The 8,416-nt window shown below is 58.1% G+C and overlaps 1 long non-coding RNA gene across 1 annotated transcript; it reads right to left on the minus strand.

The window, feature by feature from the left end:
• Positions 1–4,024: 4,024 nt before the first annotated feature.
• LOC143696373 (uncharacterized) lies at positions 4,025–4,701 on the minus strand. The gene is made up of 3 exons (XR_013185817.1): positions 4,581–4,701; positions 4,287–4,365; positions 4,025–4,100 (listed from the first exon to the last, which is right to left on the minus strand). It is a non-coding gene; the product is annotated as an uncharacterized LOC143696373 (long non-coding RNA).
• Between the last annotated feature and the right edge of the window lie 3,715 nt (positions 4,702–8,416).

Below are 8,416 nucleotides of genomic sequence, written 5' to 3' on the forward strand. Positions count from 1 at the left end.
GGACACAAATGCCATCACTGCCAGCATCCCCCTCTTTCTGCTTCTTCCCCCTCTTTCCAGACTGATTCTTCTTCCACATGGTCTGGGAATGCCCTGGGGTCAAGTCAGGTCACTGTCCCAGCTGCGTCTCTGCCCCTTTCTGGTGCTCCCCAAGCCCTCGCTGCCAGGGCAGGATGAGGAACAGGAAAGGCCTCGGCTCTGGGCAGGAACAAAACCCTCCTGGAACCTTCCCTCTGTTTCCAGGCCAAATCCAAGCCCTGCCCCAGAGAAGCCCCTGGAAGGAAGTTCAGTCTCCCCAGCCCAAAGCAGTCCCCAGTGCCCATCCCCAGCACCAGGCACTGCCTTCCCCAGGGCGTCTCCTCTAGGAAAGGGATGGCTCAGCGAGCACCAGGCCGATGGCGATTGCAGCTCGGGGGGAAAACAGGCGGGAGGGGATCCCTGCTTGGAGTTCCAGGGGTGCTTTATGGGCCAACACACCCGAGGGGTCCAGGCACCAAGAACCAAGAACAAAGCAGGGTCCAGGCTTTTATATGGGACAAGGGAGGGGGAGCTTTGGTGTTGCCATGATATTTTCTGAAACTGAGAAGCTGAGAAGCCTCACAGGAAAAGAAAAACAAGAATTATCTGCTGCTGTGGAATGCAACAGGTGCATCTTTGATTGGTCCATGTTGGTTGTTTCTAATTAATGGCCAATCACAGTCAGCTGGCTCGGACTCTCTGAGAGTCATGAGCTTTATCATTCTTTTCTATTCCCTGCTTGCCTTCTGATGAAATCCTCTCTTCAATTCTTTTAGTATAGTTTTAATATATCATTTTCTTTTAAGATAATATATATCATCAATAATAAATCAGCCTTCTGAAACATGGAGTCAAGATTCCCGTCTCTTCCCTCGTCCTGGGACCCCCGCAAACACCAGCGCACTTTGGGCCTGAGGGCCAATGGGCAGAGGGAACAAGGGTGGTGCAAAGGCGGGACAAAAGGGCAGCAACCAACTGGGATTCAGGGGAGGAGCTGCAGGCAACGGGAACCAATAGGAAAGCGGGAGTGGGGAACATTCTAGAACTGGGGAGGAGAACAAGGATGATGTAACTTGGGTCATCAACATGTAAGGGACACGATGCCACCAGGACACACACCAGGGGACAATGTCACCACACCTCTGGGGACGCTGCCACCAGGACACCCCCAGTGACACCCAGCATGGGCCCACATGGCCCCTGTGGGTGACACTGACCCTTGCCCTGTCCCCAGGGGCAGTTGGGATCCCCTGAGCACGGTGGCCCTGGGACACCCTGGTGGCTGTCACTCTCTCCTGGGCCACTTGTCACCAGCTGAACAAGTTCCCATCCTGCCCTGGTGGGTGGTGACATTTGGCTGGGACACCACAATGGTGGCAGGGGGGACCTGGTGGCAGGAACTGCATCAGGCAGCGCCATGGCAGAGATGAAGGTGCTGGTGGCACTGTGGTGGCACAGGTGGTGGCCTTGATGCTGTCCCAGTTCATGTCCCCATCCACGTTCATGTCCTCCCATGTCACCATCCATGGCTGTGTCCCCCCATGTCCATGGCCACTTCCAACTCAGGTCCCCACCCAGGGCTGTGTCCCCACGTGTGCCCATCCAAGCCTTAGTTCAATGTCTTGATTTTTACCCCAATTTCAGGGCTTTCAAAGGTATGAACAGAAACCTTTGTGTTTGAAGGCAAAACCAAAAGGATTTATGTGTCCCTGCCAGAAGAGCATCCACGTGCTTGGGTGGGTGGGAAGAACCTTTTTTGGAGGGGTTTCCAACCCCACTGTCTCCATAATCATGGGTTTTGCCCCAGTCTGACCCGATTTGGTTGTAGAAGATGCCTGTGGGGCAGAGAGAATTAAAATGATGGATTTGTATTGGAGAAGACCTCCAAGGCCACCCAGTGTTACTTGATGCCACCAGGAAGACGCAAGAAGTGAGATTTTTCTGGGGTCAGAAGTCGACAAATCTGCTCGATGTCGCTATAGGACATGAAACAACACGAGCACACACACCACTGTTCTCAAGGTGAAAAAAGGGAAGTTTATTTCCTGACTCCAACATTTATAGTTTTCCAAAAGTGACAGTGGATTGGAGGCTGACAGTGCCACCTCTCCAATGACACCGGACAAACCAACAGTCCATCAAATTTCTTCTCCTCCATAAAAGAATGCAAAACAATACCTTATTTAAAGGAAGTATGTGAGAAAGTTTGCTACAAGAATGTAAACATCAGAAGGCTTAGAAAAATCTTCAAAGGTCAGGGCGACAGCTCTCCACAATGGATTTCTGATGTTGGTCTGTGGATGTGTCCAGGTGCTCACGGGGAGCCAGGAGCCAGCCAGGTGTCTTCCTAACACAAATCAGCAGCACCACGGATCACCAGGGCTCTGCCCAACGGGGTCACCAGGGATCATCCAGTGCTGATCCTCCAATGAGGGATGGAGCTGTGGAGCTGGAGCAGCACACAAAGCTCTTCCCGCCCTGGGAGCACTCCCACAGCTTCCCTCAGTGCTGGATGAAGCGGTCCAGCTGGAGAAAGATTGATTGATTGTCCTTCTCGGACGTCCCGGCCGGCTGTCCAGCACCGCTAGCAGTAGGGGGGCACTATCCCGATCTCCGTGGTTCGGGACAGCACCTAAGGCAAACGCTCTGTGCCGTGACAGCAGTGTTACCTTGTGGCAGGACGTGGCTTGGCTTATGGCTACAGTCAGCAGAAATGAGAGAGCGCTCTCCAGCTGTGGTGAATCCAGGTTTATTGGGTCCCAGGGGAAACCGACAACCGAAGAGAGCGAGGGGGAAGTTGCAACAGCTTATAAGGAGGGAGGGACACAGGGGAGGAGTCAGTCCTTGGACGAATAGGGTTTCAGAGGGGAGTGGGATACAAAAGATTGACTTAGGGAAAACCCCAATGGGGATAACTTGAGGGTGGGGCCCCGGCCCCTGAGCCAATCACTCGACGCTCCAGCTGAAAGTTTCTAGAGAGTTCTAGAGAGAAGGGTGGGAGCGCCGAGTGACGGACAGGGCACCGGGGAGGGATTTGAGAAAGGGTACATTAATCTCCAAGGCAACTGGGGAGGAGTTGGGATAACTGGCAGCATAAAGGAGGAAAGGGAGAACCAGGGCAGAACCATTGCATGATAGGGGGAACAGAACAGTCCAACTTATAGAGACAACAGGACAGCTGGATGCGTTGGTGTTGGGTCAAGGCTGACCTCTGGGAGAAGCTCTTCCCACACCAGGCACACTCATAGGGCCTCTCCCCACTGTGGATGCGCTGGTGGGCACTCAGGTGGGCGCTCATCCTGAAGCTCTTCCCACACTCCCCACGCTCGTAGGGCCGTTCCCCCGTGTGGCTCCTCTGGTGGGCAGTCATTTCATAGCTGGTCTTGAAGCTCTTCCCACACCTGGGACACTCGTAGGGCCTCTCCCCGGAGTGGATGAGCTGGTGCCTGAGGAGGCTGCACTTGTCCCTGAAACCCTTCCTGCAGTCGGGGCAGCGGAAGGGCCTCTCTTCTGTGTGAGTGCACTGGTGATGGAGGAGATTGGAGCTGATCTGAAACCTCTTGCTGCATTCATCACACTCGTAGGGCCGTTCCCCGTGTGGCTCCTCTGGTGGAAAATCAGGCTGGATCTGGCTCTGAAGCTCTTCCCACACTCAGGACATCCGTAGGGCCTCTCCCAGTGTGGACGCGCTGGTGGCAGATCAGGTTGGAGTTGTGGCTGAAGCTCTTCCCACACTGCCCACACTCATAGGGCCGTTCCTCTGTGTGGATTCCCATGTGGGAGTTCAGGCGGGAGCTCCACCTGAAGCTCTTCCCACATTCCGAGCACTTGTGGGACTTCTCCCCATCCTGAAGCTGCTCAGGGACCCCCAACTCTGACCTGTGGTCACCTTCCCGGCCCAAGGTGGGTCTTTCCTCCTCGGATCCCTGTGATCTGCGTTTGCAGCCCCTCCTTGTGTGGGATCTCCGGGACTTTTCCTCCCCGTTGGATTCCTGTGCCCTGGAGCCACTCCAAACGGGCCTCAGCCACCAGGTTCTGCTGTGGGGATTTGTCCTCCCTGCTCTCCATGCTCAGCTCCTTCCCTGGGGGAGGAAGGACAAGGAGAGGATGGGATTTTCCTCCGTGCCACAGGGAAGGGGAAGGAGATCCCCCCAGTGCATCCCTGGCTGGGCAGCATCAGCAGTGGGGCTGTCCTGCAGCCGGGGGCCGTGCTGGGCTGGGAGATGGAGCAGGACAGAGGGGGAAAGGGGCACTGACTTCCTCCTCACCTGCCTGGGTGTCCTGGGGCATCTTCTTCCTCCTCGCAGCCTCCTCCTCCACCTGGCCAAGGTTTGGGAATGGGAAATCCTGGTTTGGGGGGCAAAACAAGGGCTGAGCGTGTCGGGTTTGATGGTCCCGGTGCCCAAGTGCAGCTGGAGAAGTCAGCGCCCCTTTCAGCCTCGGGGGGCCCGGACCCCGCTCATCCCCAGCCTCCCCCACCCCTCCAGGCTGCCGGGGGTCCCTCTGCACCGGGATCGCCCCTCTCCGCCATGGATTTGGGGCGACTCCCCCTCCCCGCCCACCTGCGGCTTCCGGAGGGGGCGGAACCGGGGCAGCCGCGGCCCGAGCGGGGGAACCGCGTGGGGTTGGTGCTGCGGCTCCTCCTCCCGCTGCTCCTCTTCCTCCTCCTCTGGCCCTCCTCTTCCTCTTCTTCCCGCTCCTCCCTCTCTCTTTCCCTTTCCTTTTCCTCCTCCTCTGTCCCTGCTCTCCCTCCCGCTCCTCCTCCGCTCCCAGCCCGGCCTGGGCAGTGCCGGCACCCAAAAGCAGCCGCGCTCTGCCCTGGGGGGGTTCCAAAGCGGCCCCGCCACGCCCGGCACTGGGAGCGATACTGGGAGCACTGGGAACGATGGTGAGAGCAGCGGGCGGGAACTGGGAGCGCTCTCCCTGCCGGTCCCGCTCTTACTGGGAGCACTGGGAACGATGGTGAGAGCAGCGGGCGGGAACTGGGAGCGCTCTCCCTGCCGGTCCCGCTCTTACTGGGAGCACTGGGAGGGAACTGGGAGCAAACAGCGCCCGGACGCGGCTGCAGCCGGCGGGGGCGGGGCCTAAGCTGAGGGCGTGGTTATGCAAATTTGGGAGCGATCGGGCGCTGGGATTGGTGGGCGGGAGCAGGGCGGGATTTGCACGGTCACGTGAGGGCCGAGGGGGGCCGGAGCGATGGCGGCGGCGTCAGGGGAGAGGGAACCGGGAATGGGGAATGGGGACAGGGAATGGGGAATGGGGACAGGGAATGGGGAATAGGGAATGGGGAATGGGAGATGGGAATGGGGACAGGGAATGGGAGTGGGGACAGGGAATAGGGAATGGGGACGGGGAATGGGGATGGGAGATGGGGAATGGGAATGGGAATGGGGACAGGGAATGGGGAATAGGAATGGGAATGGGGACAGGGAATGGGAATGGGAACCAGGAATGGGAATGGGGACTGGGGACAGGGAATGGGAATGGGAACGGGGACAGGGAATGGGAATAGAGACAGGAAATGGGAATGAGGAATGGGAATGGGGACAGGGAATGGGAATGAGGAATGGGGAATGGGGGATGGGGACAGGGAATGGGAATGGGGACAGGGAATGGGGGATGGGGACAGGGAATGGGAATGGGGACAGGGAATGGGGTCCATACTGGGAATGGAGCAGGACAGGACTGGGAGTGGGGTGACACGGGAATGGGTGGAGGAAAGGGGAGTGACAGCAGGGAGGGGGGTATCCGCTACAGGGGACACCAGGAAGCGGGACAAGGGGACACAGGGACAGTTCTAGGCCAGGAGGTCCTTGATCAGCAGCCCCAGAATCTCCACCAGCATCTTCCAAAGCACCCGGAGCCGCTTGGCCTCGTGTCCCCAAAGCCCTGAGCAAGCCCCAAGTCCTTCCCGGGAACTCTCAGCTCCCTCGGACCCAGCATCCCCCACACCTCTGGAACAGCCCCCCACTTCTCTAGCCCCATCTTAGTTCAACATCTTTATTTTTATCCAGGTTTTGGGTGTTTGGAAAGAATGAAGAAATGTGAAAAGAAGACCCAGGCCATGAAGAGCCAGGAGGATGTGGAGCCCCCAGCCAGGTGTCTTCCCACCAGGGATCACTGGCACCACGGATCACCGGGGCTCTGCCCACCGGGGTCACTGGGGATCATCCAGCGCGGATCCTCCCGTGGGGATGGAGCTGGAGCAGCGCACAGAGCTCTTCCCACACTGGGGGCACTGGCAGGGCTTCCCTCAGTGCTGGCTGCATTGGTGTTGGGTCAAGGCTGACCTCTGGGAGAAGCTCTTCCCACACCTGGTGCACTTGTAGGGGCTGTGACATCCCAGGAACAGGGCTAGGATGGGCTCTGGTGCCTGGGACATCCCCAGCAGCAGCGGGGCTGGGATGGGCTCTGGTGCCTGGGACATCCCCAGCAGCAGCGGGGCTGGGATGGGCTCTGGTGCCTGGGACATCCCCAGCAGCAGCGGGGCTGGGATGGGCTCTGGTGCCTGGGATATCCCCAGCAGCAGCAGGGCTGGCTGTGATGCTCTCCAGTGCCTGGGCCATGCCCAGGGGTGCTGATGGCTGGGGTTGGGTTGGTGCCTGTGCAGTGCCCAGGGCAGGGTCACAGCGGGGCAGCTCTCAGTGTCCCCAGCAGGCCACGCTGTCCAGGGCAGCCGTGCCAGCGCTCGCTGCGCACTCGGGGCAGGCTGGGCTGGACGGGGCTCGGGGCACAAACGCCGCCCCCGGGGCTGGGCTCTGCCCCTGCCTCTGGGGCCCAGCCCCTGCTGGCAGCGCCTTGGGCAGGGCACGGGGCTGCTGCTGGCCCAGGGGGACAGGCCTTGCCCCCTGCCAGCTGCCCGGGCCCCTCGGGTGCCTGTGCCACAGCCCTGTGCCTCCTGTCCCCGCTACTCCCGCCACCTCCACTCCCTCCATCAAAGCCCCACTCAACCTCTGCACTGTGACCTCTGGAAAGAACAAAAGAACAGAAAGAAAGAATGAGAGAGAAAAAGGAAAAAGGAAAGGAAAGGAAAGGAACGGGAAAGGAAAGGAAAGGAAAGGAAAGGAAAGGAAAGGAAAGGAAAGGAAAGGAAAGGAAAGGAAAGGAAAGGAAAGGAAAGAGGAAAGGGGAAAGGAAAAAAAGTAAAAAGAAAAGAGAAACTTGTAGCCATTTGGCCCTGCCTGGATGCCAGGCACCCACCAAAGCTGCTCTCTCATTCCCCTCCAGAGATGGACAGGAGAAAAAACAGAATGAAGGCTTCATGGCTTGAGTTAAGGACTGGGACAGATCATTCAGCAAATGCCATCATAGGCAAAACCTTTTTGAAATTACAGATATTAATTGAATTTATTTCTATCCAGATCAGGGCAGGATAGTGAGAAGTAAAATAAAGCTTCACAAACACCTTCTGCCTGTTCCTCCCTCCTTCCCAGCTCTGCTCCTCCCCCAGTGGTGCAGGCAGACAGGCACTGGGGGCTCTGCTCCGTTCATCACCCGTTGTTTCTCTGCTGCTCGGGGAGAGGAGTCGTTCCCCTGCTGTGCCAGGGGTCCCTCCTGAGACACTTCTCCATGAACTTCTGCAGGGTGAGTTCATCTCACGGACAGCAGCTCTTCACAAACTGCTGCAGCTGCCTCACTCTCCCAGGGGCTCACAAGTCCTGCCAGGACCCTGCTCCAGCGTGGGCTCCTCTCTCCACGGCTTTGCAGGTCCCTGCTGGGTCCCTGCTCCAGCACAGGTTTCTCATGGGGTCCCAGCCCCTGCTCAGGCACCCCCTGCTCCAGCATGGGCTCCTCCAGGCGCTGCAGGTGCATCTCTGCTCTCCGGGCCCTCCATGGGCTGCAGGGGCCCAGCTGCCTCCCCAGGGGCTGCCCAGGGAATCTCAGGGCAATCAGCTCCAGCCCCTGGAGCAGCTCCTGCCCCTCCTCCTGCCCTGCCCTGGGGTGTGCAGAGTTGTTCCTCTCATGTGTTCTCACCCTGCTCTTCCCTGCTCACAGTTATACCTACACCATCACCCATTTTCCTAAATCTCTTGCCCCAAAGGTGTTACCACCATTTCCAACTGGCCCAGCCTTGGCCAGCGGCCGGTGCATCCTGGAGCTGGCTGGAATTGACTCTGTGGGACACAGAGGAGCAGCTGCTTCCAGCAGCCTCTCACAGAAGGTGCTCCTAGAGCCCCCCCTTACCAAAACCTGGCCATGCAAACCAAGTATAAGCATGGCAGGGTTTTTATTACCATTATTAATTCTTCTTTTTGCTATTGTCACTATTATTGCCCCTGTGATGTCACACTGCCCCTGTGATGTCACACTGCCCCTGTGATGTCACAGAGCCAACTCTATGTCACCTTGTGATGTCATACAGCAGTGCTGTGAAATCACAGAAGACTGATATCCCAAA

Source organism: Agelaius phoeniceus, chromosome 34, assembly GCF_051311805.1.
Source record: "Agelaius phoeniceus isolate bAgePho1 chromosome 34, bAgePho1.hap1, whole genome shotgun sequence".
Lineage (NCBI taxonomy): Eukaryota > Metazoa > Chordata > Aves > Passeriformes > Icteridae > Agelaius > Agelaius phoeniceus.